At 38.0% G+C, this 13,853-nt stretch overlaps 1 long non-coding RNA gene across 1 annotated transcript in view; it reads left to right on the top strand.

Annotated features, from left to right (window-relative positions):
- Positions 1–13,853, top strand: part of LOC123592918 — a 153,612-nt gene that overhangs the window by 20,709 nt on the left and 119,050 nt on the right. The window lies entirely within an intron of this gene.

Below are 13,853 nucleotides of genomic sequence, written 5' to 3'. Positions count from 1 at the left end.
TTTGCCTATTCTGAACATTTCATACAAATGGAAACGTGGTCTTTTGTGAATGTCTTCTTTCACTTAATGTTTTCAAGGTTCATGATGTTGTAGCATGAATCAGTACTTGATTCCTTTTTATGGAATAAACATAACATTAAAATTAAAAAAAAAAGAACTTTCTGTGATGATAGGCATGTCTTTATCTGCTGTGGTCAATGTGGTAACTACTAGCCACAGGTGGCTACTGAGCCTTGAAAAATGTTTCATATGACTAAGAACCTGAATTTAAATTGTGTTCAAATCAATTAATTTCTAATTTAAATTTAAATAGCCACATGTGGCTAGTAGCTACCCCATTAGATAGCACAGATCTAGACACTAGTGTTTCAGGAACATGCTGCAGCTGTACCAACAGCTGGGCACACCGTCAGAAACTGGCAGGACCTGGGGAAGCAGGTTGAATCAGGCAGGAGAAGATCTGCTTGCTTTCCTCGCAGAAGGAAAAGTCATGAATAATAGCTCCTAACCCAGGTGGGTTTCCTGAGAAGCTAATGAAGCTTAAGCTTCAGTATTTCTCCCTTGCCTGGGCCCATATAAAGTCTTGGGAGTTTTTCACATGGTCAGATATTTTATTGTAAAATTCTCAACCATAGATGTTAACCATATAATTGATTAAAACAGCTTTTTCACGATAACTTCCATCATTTAATGTTTTCTCTCACATTAGTTGGCAATGGTATAGCTATGAATCTCTTTGGAGTCTGGGTAATGGGAAGTTGAGTTGATACGCAGTGTTTGGGTCTGAGTGAAATATATTCACATGGTTCAAAGTCACTGTTGTGTTAAACTGAAGTTATTGCTAGTCATTCCAATGTAGGAATGGCTTTCAGTAATATTCCTAATACCGTAAGCTCAAAAAGCATATAAGAAAATCTAAAATGCTTTTAAATTTGACGACTTATCTGTGAAACAAATTTGCTAAAGGTTTTCATAAATTTGACCAAAATCTTTAAAATTTCCTGATATTTTAAAAATTTGTGAAGCCCAAAGAAACTTCTCTAAATTATCTTTAATGGAAAACATATTTTAAGCAACATTATCAGAGTAAAGATCAAATTATCTTTTATTCTCTCTAGAGAGAATATTACAAAAGCATCATCATAAAAGACATAAAATAAAGCCAAAAGAAAAAAAATATTTGAGTTAAAAATTATTACAGAAATATTTCAGAAATTTACTTATCTTGCAAAAAAAAAACATCATTTTTTGGATTGAGGAACCCTTTAAAAACTTTGAGTTTATTATGAGCCTTTTTCTAACTATTATTTTGAATTCTTTATTTCGTTTGTAATTTTGTATGCTTGTTTTAAAGCAGGTCCCCTAAATTCTATAATTTTAATATCTGTAAAATCTAAATAAGTCTATAGATGCATTAAAAAATTCTTATCATATGCCAGCCATCATGTAGAACATATTGCATGTATTATCACATTGGATTTGACCAGTAGTCCTATGGAGGAGGTCTTCTTTTATCTCTCTTTTTCAAGATGAAGGTCTGAGTCAAAGATGCTACGTAAGTTTTCAGAGCTAGTAAATAGAAAAACTCAAACCCGAGAAGGCTTTTCCTTCTGACTCAGAAGTGGAAGGTAGCAGCAAACTCTTGCTTCTTACAATGATGTGGCAGGGAATCTACAAATTACAAAAAATAATGTATTTTTAAAACGTGACCAAAAATCTGTGGAAGGTAAAGAGTGTAGAAGAAATTAAGTCCAGAGAGAAAAGAAACACTGCTTTCTTTCTTGGGCGCATTTCTTGAGTCTAGGCACAGGCTGGAGATAAGGTTTGCAATAGGCAGAGAGACTGCTGAGCAAAAGAAAAACCAGTGGAACTTCTAGCAGCTATGTGGGCTAGCATGAGGGATTTACGTTGGGAAGTGAGCCCATGCTAGCATCTGTTGAGTGCTGCAGGGGAGGCTAGAAAACAGAGTGAAGCCCCCACACAGTCTTGCAGGGCTTAAATCAAAGTCATGTATTCTGTTGTTTGTTGGTCATTCGAACTGGTATGTCATAATCCATTGTGCAACCATGAACAATCTACTTTTCACCTCACTTTTTAAAAGTATTGGAATGGGTTCTGATGTTTGGCCATCACAGATAGTGTCGCTATGAACTTTCAGTGGCTTGTTGTTATGTTGAGGATATAACCAGGTGAGGAATTAATTGCTGGGTCATAGGGAGATGCATATAGTCATTCTGCCAAATAGCAGGTGGGGCCAATTTTAAATGTTTTTAACTCTGCTATAGATTATTCAGTCTCATTGAGGCACAGCGAAGTTACAACTACAAAATTGACTTCCTTACCATGCATCTATATATTCATTTAATCTTTCTCTTCATCTACCTGAGGAGACAGAGAGGCAGAGTTCATATGGAGAAAAGAATATAAAGTACAAAAAAATAAGATACAGAAACCAGAGAAAAGATAAATGCAACTTAAAAAAAAAACAAAGATATGTGAAGATAGATATTATATTAACTTTACAGAAATAAAGTGCAGAGACCGAGGTTTTGGAATGTATCCATGCATCCTTATGTGTGCATTTTTTTTTATCAGAGCAGGAATACATATTTCTGGAAAATACCTTTGTCTAATTTGTGTATTTTTTTCTTAAATTAGTTGGTGCCTTTGATGTATTGAATGTGTTCTTTTAAGTGTGTTGACAGTCAAAGAGAATGTGCATCTGAAATAATTCTTTATTTCAAGTATTAGAAGTAAATAAGATGTCAGAGTCTCTGAAAGATTAGAGGAGAAGAGAACAAGAAAAGCAGATCTGTATGTTTGGGAAAAGAGTTTTACAGAATTACAGATCAGGATGGGGGCAGAGTGTGCATGCACACCTGTGTTGGATGGTAGATTCTACAACTCCAACTTGGAGTCTCCTTGGCACTGTGGTACTTTGTAATGCATGTATCGGGATAATTGACTCTTAATTCTTCTCCAGCTTGGACCCTTGCTATCTAGTCTCAAACTGCTTTTTGTCCAATCCTAGAATGTCAGAGCCCAGAGAAAATTGCAAAGATCACCTATTGTAAGTCTTCATTTTACGTTTAAGAAAGACTGAGCCCCAACAAAAGGAATATGACTTAGAGAGGCCACAGACATGGTCTTTAATTTCCTCTCCTTCCACACACGCCTCCTGAGTTCCAACTGCTCTGCTTTTTGGTGCAGTATTTCTTCCCAATAGAGCATATGCGTAAGGGATCACTGTTGCTTTATTGTCTCTGTATTGTATTTAACCTTGTTTTCTCTTCTACTCTGGCCCTAAGTAGGATTCACTCTTGGATAATGGAACAGAGCCACATGTTCTTGTTGCTTTTATTTATTAGGAGGAATTCTCTAAAATTCAGACAAGAAAAATATTCAAATAGAATTGTAAAACCAAAATAAAATAAAAAAAAAAAAGCTGCAAAGAGACTTGAAAGATTATGAAGTCTTCACGTTGGTGAGGGGAAAGGTTTGTCTCAGAGACGTCAAGTTGTTTCCACATTCACGTAGATGACGAGAGTCACAGCCATGCGTAAGAATTCAGGTCCTTTCACTCCCAAGAAATTTAGTATAAAACCAAATCTCTGCTATGAATGAAACACTGGTGCAGCAGAGGAAACACAGGTATTGGCCTCTAACCTTAAAGAGCCCAGTAGAGGTGAGCCAGGTACTGTAGATAGGGCATTTTCAGTGGAAGTCCTATTTGGTCCTGGGAAGGTATAAACACCACCCAAAAGAGTAAGACGAGAAGAACTTCAGTGTACCTACTGTGGTGTGTGTGTGTGTGTGTGTGTGTGTGTGTGTGTGTGTGTGTGTGTGTGAGATGGGTAGATATTTCAGGCAGACCAATTAGTACCCACCTCATGCCAAACATGCAGTAAACAAAGGATATAATGCTGAGTGAGACAGATACTGTTTATGATCAGGTAGGGTAAAAAACAACAATACCTTTTGAAAAAGAAACAGAAGTTAGAAAATGAAGAAAGAAATGACTAAGGCAATCTACCTAAGTAGAGGGTGATAAACCGGGGGTTTCGTAGAGGTATATAGTAAGGATGATGGAGCGGCAAAAACATGATCTTAGAAGAAGGGAAAACTCAAGCATCTTAAGAGGTGTTGAAGATAGATGAGGAAAGAGTGCGCACGAACAGTTCTTTTCTCCCTTGCTCACAGATTCCATGTTACTATGCTGTGCGCACACACAGATAAAGTGGTCTCTTTTTCACTCCCTTCTCTGTGGGTTTCATTTCTAGTCACACTCTCAGCTGGTTAATTCTCTTCTCTCTAAGATCAGAGATTAGATACAGCCTGGATTTATTGCTGGAAGACATAAAAAGAACTATCCCTATCAGGGATTCAAATGATTAAATATCCCACCACAGAAATACTTTTAACTTCCCATATAGTAGAATTTCACTTGCCTTCAGATACCAGGGCTGGTGCTACCCCAGGGCTCTGAGTCATGGGGAGCAAGAACAGAAGCAGGGGGATGGAGGCAGCAAAGAGATAAAGCCCAGGAATGAAAAACAGGATGGATTTTAAAATGGAGTAGGGAGAGGCTGTGAGAAAGGAAGGACAGAGACCAGGATAGTAGAGAAAACAAAGAGGAGACGTGAGTAGCATGGACTGAAACGGGAGGATTAAACCAATTAATCACGGAAACAAAAGCAAAGACTAGAAGGGAAAATGGTGTTAGACATCTTTCCTTGTCCACTCCCTCTATCACTTACCCTTGATTTTCATGTTCCTGTCTAAGAAAACTCTATTCCTTGTGTTACAGAATCACAGAATTGGAGCATATAGAGCACCCCCTTTAAAAGAGAGTTTTCTCCATCCATTTATTGTTAGGCTGAAATCCTCACTCAGGTTTTGTTTGACCGTTACATTTTGCATACACTAGAAACTCAAACTTCTCTTGAAAACGTTAGAAGATCTGCTAATGCTTATGCTTGATTGTCACACACACACACACACACACACACACACACACACAATTAAAGTCAAGTACCAGCCATCCCCCTTAAAGCAAGATATGACACTCCTGCTTCTCTGTGGTGCCCACCAGCCTTCCCTCCCTCCTGGCTGCTTTGTCCCTCATGCATTTGAGTAGGCTACACGGGATTTGGTCCAATCCGTGTACCTCCCAGCTCCCCACACTAAACACACAAACCCACATGCTCAATGCACATAGAAAACAGCCCAAGGGAAGTCAAGGCTCCCCAAAGCAACACAGTAGGTTTCTGGCAGAGACCGAAGTGGAGAGTCTACCATTCTTTCCACTGCCTCACTGTCAGCTTGTACTTGGTGATGAGGGCTTTCCAAACACTAGGGCTCTTGTCACAGCTCAGCTATTCATGCTCTCTCCCAGGCCATCCCAAGTCTCTATCCATCTTGGATCACTGGCCTCAGCTTTCAAAACCATCTCAGAGTAAGAAGGGTCCTTAGTCTGCCTAGACCATCTATCACATTTCACAGATAAAAAACAAAAACAAAAACAAAAACAGAGGTCCCTAGTGTTGACTGACTTGCTCAGCTCAAACTGGTTATGAATGAAAGGACTGGCATCAGAGTCCAAATCTCCTTCCTCCTAACCCCATGCTGTCTGTTGCTAAACTCATTGGTTCAAGCCCCAGGACCCTCCAGGGCTTGCATTTGACTTTTTTTTCTTTTCTTTTCTTTCTTTCTTTCTTTCTTTTTTTTTTTTTTTTTAATCCTTGATCGCCCTCTGGTTCAGTCCCCAGCTGTCTGGTGCCTCCCCATCTTGTCCCCCTCTTTCTATTCTATTAGACTTAATTTTACCATGATTTCCTCCCAAATTTTCTAATTTAATCTGATGTTGACTTTGACACTATTATTTTCCTTGATCCTTCACTGTAGCACTTACCATCTGTCCCAAGAATTTAATGGATTCTTTTTGCTTTGTGTTGTTTTATTGTATCTACCTTTCATGCTTTCTGTCTCCCTCTCTTCTATTTCTTTCTGCATCTCCCTCTCCCACTTCCTGTCCCATTTGCTTTTCTCTCTGGCTCCTTCTCTCTCTCTTTCCTTTCTCTGCCTGCTTTTTTCATATTTCTTCTCTCTTCTTGTCTCCTCCTTCTAATAGATACACTCTAGCCCCCACTCCCCCTCTTTCTTTATGAGGCCCCTTTATTTTGAGGGGAAGAGGGAGTAGGTACCAGATATGAGAAGAGCAGCAGGAAAACACGTACTCTCAGTTCCACTCCTCATTGCCATGTAGAGTATGTAGGAGCACCTGCCTTACAAAACAGTGCCTACTCCTCACAGGTTCTCCCTGCCTCAGGTTTGATGTTGCCTTTTCTCCTTTCTCAGATTTCTGGTCCTTATTAGACACCCTCCCTCTTTAGACTTGATGCTTCATGCTGAACTAATCATGAGTGAGCTTCAAGAAACCTGGAATGGAGTTTATTGCCTGTTTGTTCTCCAGAGCTTGGGAGAGATCCATAATAATGTAGCTTTTGATAGACCAGGGACCCTTTTCATCCTCACAAAACAAGTGGCCTGAGTAAAATATGGCAAAAGATTGGGCTAGAGAGGTAAGAAGAAGTCAGATCATGAACAAAAATAAGTATGAAATGTTTCATAAACCAAAATGACCAAACTATTTTTTCTATTCCATCCCCTTTTAGATTTTAACAAAATTATTTCCACTCTATGAAAAATAACCAGGAGCACCAAGAGGATGGGAGGAGGAAAAGGAAATGACAAGAGAGAGGAAAGAATCATATGAGTGAACTGGGTTTTTGCTAGTGGGTCTTGAACAGCTTAATTAGGGAATAAAATGAAACCAATATATTAAGCCAGGCCTTAGATTATGAATGTCTGGCTTTATGTTCTGATGTATGGAACTCATCAATTAGTAATAATCAGATGTTTTCCAAGTGTAGGATCCAAGGATGCCACTGTTATATCTGAAGAACAATTCAAGCTTAGATTTTCCTTGAAAATTTTTCCCATATCCTATTTTATTCTATTCATGGGCATGGTCCTAAGATAAAGGCAAAGGGGGAGGCCTCCATTCTATCGCCAAAGCTTGAATCTATAGGCCGTTCATTGAAGAGGCCTTTTGCTACTAGGGGGAGGTCGATAAGATGACTGAGCAGTTTCTGGATTCAGCACTCCCGACCTCCCAGATGAAATCAGATGTAAATGGGCCTGTAGACATTTTGTAAACTGTCATATGCCCTCAGGCCCCAGTTAGCTGGAAATTAGCCTTCTAAGACACTTCAAAGAACAGTTTGCTGCATAATGATCATATCCACCGTCACTTATAAAAACTGACAATTTTCCAGGCACACACATTATATTTTCATTCTTCATTCAAGGTTTTAATACCCTCATATTTACATATGAGGAAATAGAGGCTCACAGAGGTTAATTGATTTGTTAGGGTCATACAGCCAATAACTGGTAGCATTTCAGTTTGAACCCAGGTCTGCCTGTTCAAAATTAATTTTTTCCCATAATCCTACACTGCTTGCCTTATACAAAATGGGTGCAGGAGGAAAGGTAAAAATAGGACATTCCATCACATGATTTTATATTGTTTAATCCTTTTTCTTATCTCTTCTATAAACAGTTCATTAGCTTAGGCTAAGAATCATTCAATAAATGAATGATATCTTTACTGAGATTACTCATTCTGGAGGCAATGGACTGGTTCTTCCCCATGGCCTCTTCAAGTTGGAAAATTTCAGGTGGATTTTAGGAGAGACATATAGAATGAATGTGTTTTACAGCAAAAAAAAAATCCACTTATCAGGTCATCCCCATCCTATCAGGACACCTGCTGGATTGCAGTCAAATTGCCAATGAATGATTAAAACCTTATTTCCGTAAAGTGATTTGCCATCTTTATTGGTTTCTGAATCACTGTCTGATGAACTACTCCTTAGAGGGGTATTAGCTGCCTTTACAAGATTTGGAGCCACCCGCAATGGCCAAGCAGGAGTCTCTGGTGTCCAGAAAAGGGGATGTGGGTGCAAGACTCAAAGTGTATTGTTTCCTATGGGAGGGGGTCTGGGAAAGCAGGCCCTCTGGTGCTTCTTGAACTGAGCAGAGCAGAGGAGGAGACAGCAAAGCTCAAAGAGATGAGGCTCGTGGAATAAGCAGTAGATGCTAAAAAGCACCCTATTCTTCAATGACATCACTCTGTCAAGGTTGGAAGAGACCTTAAATTCAATTGATTTAGTACCTTTTCAAGCTACTTGGGGCCCCAGAATACGTCTTTTTGTATATAGGACCGGTAGGGTCAGGGCTTCTTTAGGCCCAGTGTCTTTTTCTCTTTTCTTTTTCTTTTTCTTTTTTCTTTTCTTTTCTTTTCTTTTCTTTTCTTTTCTTTTCTTTTCTTTTCTTTTCTTTTCTTTTCTTTGAAGCCAATTTGTAAATGTTTATCAGAACTTTAAGTGTGTATAATTTTTGACACCCCAATTCTACTTCAGTATTCTAGCCTCTAGCAAAGCATGCACCTGCACAAAATATGCACAGGTATGGTCTTTGCAGTATTACTTGTAATACCAAGAAGTGGAAATGACTATTGGCAGAAGAAAATTCAAATAAATTGTGTAAGTTTTTAGACAAGTGACCAAAATTTATGTGCAAATATCAGAAGATACATCAACTGCTGTTAAAAGTTGAAAAGTCTAGATAATACCTTAATTATAAAATTACTTCTAAAGTTGTTTCACATACATGTGTGTATACATATATATGTATGTGTGTACACATGCATACACATATGTGTGTGGAAGGAACATTGTTACCTATGGGAAAGGAAAATAGACTTAAAGCAGTTCACATGCTAAAACTTATTCTCTATATTTCCAGGTGGAAATAATTTTTAAATTTTTGAACAAATTTATATTCAAATTTATAATTTTATAATTTTCTGTTATTGCTATCATAATTTTGTGATTATATTTTTTGAGATAAATTTCTCAGATCAATTATTTTTTCTTTTATAGAATCTATTATGGTTTCTATTGTTACCTCTGTTCGTTTTAATCATGCTTATTTTATAATCACCCCCAGATATTTCTATTATCTCAAGTTCTCTAATTCTCTTAGTTTTTGTTTTCTTACTCTCCCTTAAGAAGAATGGGTGTGTAATTTTCTTTATTATTTGAGCTCATCTTCAACAAAATACTGAAAGCTCCTATACCATTGAAATGTTTTTATAAAGTGGTTTTACACTGGACTATTTGAAGGATCAGAGGGTTTACTGATCCCGAGCCAATTCAGAGACCCCACATCCACATATGACATGGATCTGAAATTCTGATTACTTGCAGATTTCCTCTGCCCATTTAGAACCCTAGAAAATTTCTTCTGGATTTTAGACAGGTAGATAGACTCCTCCTGATTCCCTTTCATCAACAAAGAGAAGATATATATATATATATATATATATATATATATATATATATATATACCTATATATATATATATATACCTATATATATATATATATATATATATAGGTATATATATATATATATATATAGGTATATATATATATATATATATAGGTATATATATATATATATATATATATATATATATATATAGGCTTCGATGTCCCAGTTTACTTTCTGCCACTTTTTGGAACTTCACAAAGCTATCCCTTTGTGTAGGTAAAGCATCTGCATACTCAACACCACCCTAGGGAAACTGGCCTTTCTTGTTTACTGCATTGGTTTTAAGTTATTTGTATCTGTCACCTAAGTATTTGTTTCCTCCCCCTCACACAACCCCACCCCCCACTGAAATTCTGCTTAACCTTTAAAAACATTATTTTGTTATGCTGTTTTTTTTCTAGTATTTATGTATTTTTGTAGTGGAAAGGAGAATATATACTAGTTCAGGCTATTCCAATGTCAAAATTTTTCTATTATCTCTGCAATTGTGGAATAATTTAAATATTGAGAGTGTGAATTAACTAATCTTCCTCCAGCTCTCTGAGGTTCTTTCCTGGAATCCTCAGGTTCCAAGTAATAATTACAATAATAGCTAATAATATTGATGATTTACCAAGTACCAGGAACTTTTCTAAGTAGTTTATGTGTATTAACCCACTTAATCTTCATAACCCAATGTGGTAAATTCTGTTAATTTTATCCCCATTTACTCCTGAGGAAACTGTGGCAAAAGAGTTCAAGAAACTTATTCAAGATCATACATTGTGTATGAAGCAAAACTGGAGTTTGAAAGGGCAGAAATCCAAGCTCTTAATTACTATGCTAGCCTGCCCCTCAAGTAAATTGAAAATCATTGCTACAGTTCACCCCACTTCCCTCCTGTACTAATATTGGCAGTGAGGCATAGAAATTCACCAGCAAAATATGAAATTCTTGAAATCTGAGCAGTTAATAGACACAAAGGATAATATCATCCAGAATTTCACATTGTGTCTGGAGCCCATATCATAGCTGGTACCAGACAAAATTCAGGACTACTTTTGAATTTGGGTCACTTTTAGCCATTTTGGGGGACTTCTGTGGGATCTTATAAACACATATCCCTACAGTAGGGAGGTTGTCCACCCCCACATCAGGTAGGTAGGTAGGTAGGTAGATAGGTAGATGGGTAGGTGGGTGAAAACTACATAGAGAAAACTGGGAGGCTAATATGCCAGTGAAACATTTTGTGGGTATTAGTACTGCAATTTTTGTTCTGTAATGTACATAGAGGAAAGGAAAATAAATATTAAATGAAGAACCTTTGATTCTGTTGATCAAGTATGGTGTCCAGAATGTTTGCCAAAACCAATTCCCAGTTTCATTATTCACAACATTTCCTGAAAAATGGGAGACTGTTCTGAATAAGCTCAATGTAGTGAGAAATGGCCCATGGTGAAAATATAAATGGGTGGGGGGAGTTGTCTTTCTGGATCAAAATCTTCCTAGAGAAATGAGATAAATGTATAACTAGGTTAGTGGGAAATGGGACCTTTTGGCTCCCTAAAGACTTTGGATAGTGAGTTCATTTAGAATGTTTTGTAAGCTTAAGGGCACTTATTGATAATTGAAAGAAATAATAGTATTCGAAGCAAAACTCTAATCAACAGTATAGTTCCTTCAGGACTGTATAATCAGAACAAGGGCATCATTTTTTTTTCTTTTTAATTTAGTTTTGAGAGAGAGAGTGTGAGCAGGGGAGGGGCAGAAATAGAGGGAGACACAGAGTCCGAAGCAGGCTCCAGGCTCCGAGCTGTCAGCACAGAGCCCGATGCAGGGCTCAAACCCACAAACCATGAGATCATGACCTGAGTTGAAGTCAGACGCTCAACCGACTGAGCCACCCATGCGCCCCACAAGGGCATCATTTTTAAGATTAATCTATAGGTGAAATATTTAGGACTTCTTACATCTCACTGTATAATGTATGTTGAGAATGAGCAAGGATGAAGTGGAACAAAAATATCTTGCCTCCATACTACACAGCCCATACAATGCTTAGCTAGCACTGAAAAGCAGGAGCTTGGAGGGGAAGAAAACCTCGTGTTGCCAACACAAAGAGCATTGTCAGAATTCTCATGTTCCAGAGTATCATAAATATGTCTTTATGTAGAATAGCACTGTCCAACAGAACTTTCTGTTCTGATGGGATTTTTCTCTCTCTGTGCCATCCAATAAGATGGACACTAGCCACTAGCTATTGAGCATTTGCAACATAGCTAAAGTGATTGAGGAACTAAGTTTTTAAGTTTTAATTAGTTTAAATAGCCACATGTGTCCACTGGCTGCTCTATTGGACATGTAGGTCTGGAAGTACCTAAATATCTCCCAAGGGACAAGAAGCAATTGAGGACTCTAAAGAGGGCAGATAAATGCTGATCCTGGGGCTTGGACTTACAAGTGGGCAAGGCCCTGCTGATACTCTTTATCTCTGTTTACAGATCTCCTTAAATGAGATCTGCCTTTATCTATGTATGAAAAGCCACCTTACTCTTGGATTAAGAAGTGATCATTAGAGCCAAAATTCTATCCATTAAGGAAGGTCAACAGAATCCATTTCATTCTTGCTTACATGATGCAACATGATAAGGAACTGGCATTCCCCTGTCCCCAGTCCTGAAGCCTCCCTCCCTTCTTCTCAGTAGTTTATGTTTGAAAGAAGAGTGAAAGAACCATGCACCCTGGCTACAGAGCATCACTCTCCACAAATGGTGAAATTCTACCTTCAGAGTTCATCTTTTGGGTACAAGCATTATATCTGTGAAAACTTTTTTGAAATACAAGAATGTTACCTAATGGAATTAACACATAGAATAAAAGAACTTGTTAAACCTTTGGCAGTAGTTAATTTATCAGGTTAGCTAGACTTCTGGTATAGTGTAGGATTGGTATATTTCTGCAACTACCTTCCACAGTATTAGTGGCAAAAAGAACTTAGAGTTGAGTTAGTCTCAAGCTTTCCTTTTAAAAATGGGAAAATTGGGGTTCAGAGAACAACTGAATGGCTTGACCAGTCAGTCAGGAGTGGCAGTGTGTGGTGAAGTGTAGGCTTTCTGAGTTCCAATCTGCTCCCTTTCCTAATGCACTCACAGTCTCCTGAGGAATACCTACACAAGGACACCAAATACGTTTTATATAGGTGTGCAAATTCTTAATTGCTATTGAACTTGGAGCTCGATATGCTATGAAGGATTCTGGGGCTGCATCTGAATGCAAAGGGAAAGACTCTATAACTTCTTAATCGGTGGTATCTGTCATGCAGGTAGGAGAAATGGCACATGTATATGATACTTGCTGTCCTTGTTTCCAAGTGTCCTTGGATAGGTCTTGGGAAACAGGAAAATCAGGGCCAGTACAAGCCATAAAATACTTATATAAGTAGTGGTGAAAGGAAGATTATATTCCACTTTTGGTAATGTATTTTAGGGATAACGTTGAGATGGAAAATACTTCTCTGGAATAAGAAAATCTGCATTCTAGTCTCAGGTCTAACCTGGATATGCTGTTTATGGAAGACCTATTTTACTTCTCTGAATTTCAAATTTCTCTTTTGAAAAATAGCAAAAAACAAAACAAAACAAAAAACAACACCTACTTCCTCAATTTGCTGTGAGAATTGCCTGAGATTGAGGAATGTAGCCCATTCCTCAGGGCGTGGCATATAATAGCAACTAAATAGAGCAGTTGCTCTTTCCCTTTTCTCATGTGTGAGTCTGTATTTATCCACAAATTCCCTACACATGGGATTTGCCATGAAATAATGTTTTAATCCTTATGTCCAAAGCCCACTCACCTCTACACACTGTTCTGTAGCATCTGTGGGTATAAATATAGACAACCATGAGGTCTTTATAAAATCCTAACCAAACAACAGCCAAAAACCAAAACATCCATAAAGGGCATTTCCAACTAGTGCAATATTAAACCTAAGAATCTCTGTGTCCCTGTGTCTCACCTCTGGAAGGCCTTTATGCATGCTCAGTGCTGGGAAAGGTGGGCATCTCCTAGCTGCTTTCTCCCCAGTAGCCCTCCAAGTTGTGTTCCTTGATGTGGTAGTATTGATCTCTCTTCAACTCTGAATCCTCACTAGAGCATCACCCCCATTGTTCATCTGCTTATTATTTCAAAAACCTTTGTTAAGCCCTACACTCTCTGCTTAATGATTGGGATATAATGGTGGTGAATGTAGACATGGTCCCAAAGCTCCTCTCACAAGTCGGTGAGGAGGAAAGGGAATGAAACAAACTTGGAGAATACTAACACATCCTCACCTGTGTTCTTGGTTCCTTGAGGACACTGCAAATTATTCAGATACTCTGAATCTACACAACTTGAGTGGATGGGAGAGAGAAC

The sequence above is a fragment of the Leopardus geoffroyi genome, chromosome D4, assembly GCF_018350155.1.
Source record: "Leopardus geoffroyi isolate Oge1 chromosome D4, O.geoffroyi_Oge1_pat1.0, whole genome shotgun sequence".
In the NCBI taxonomy this organism is placed as follows: Eukaryota; Metazoa; Chordata; class Mammalia; order Carnivora; family Felidae; genus Leopardus; species Leopardus geoffroyi.
The sequence above is the reverse complement of the archived record's forward strand: the minus strand, read 5'-3'. Positions and strand labels throughout refer to the sequence as shown.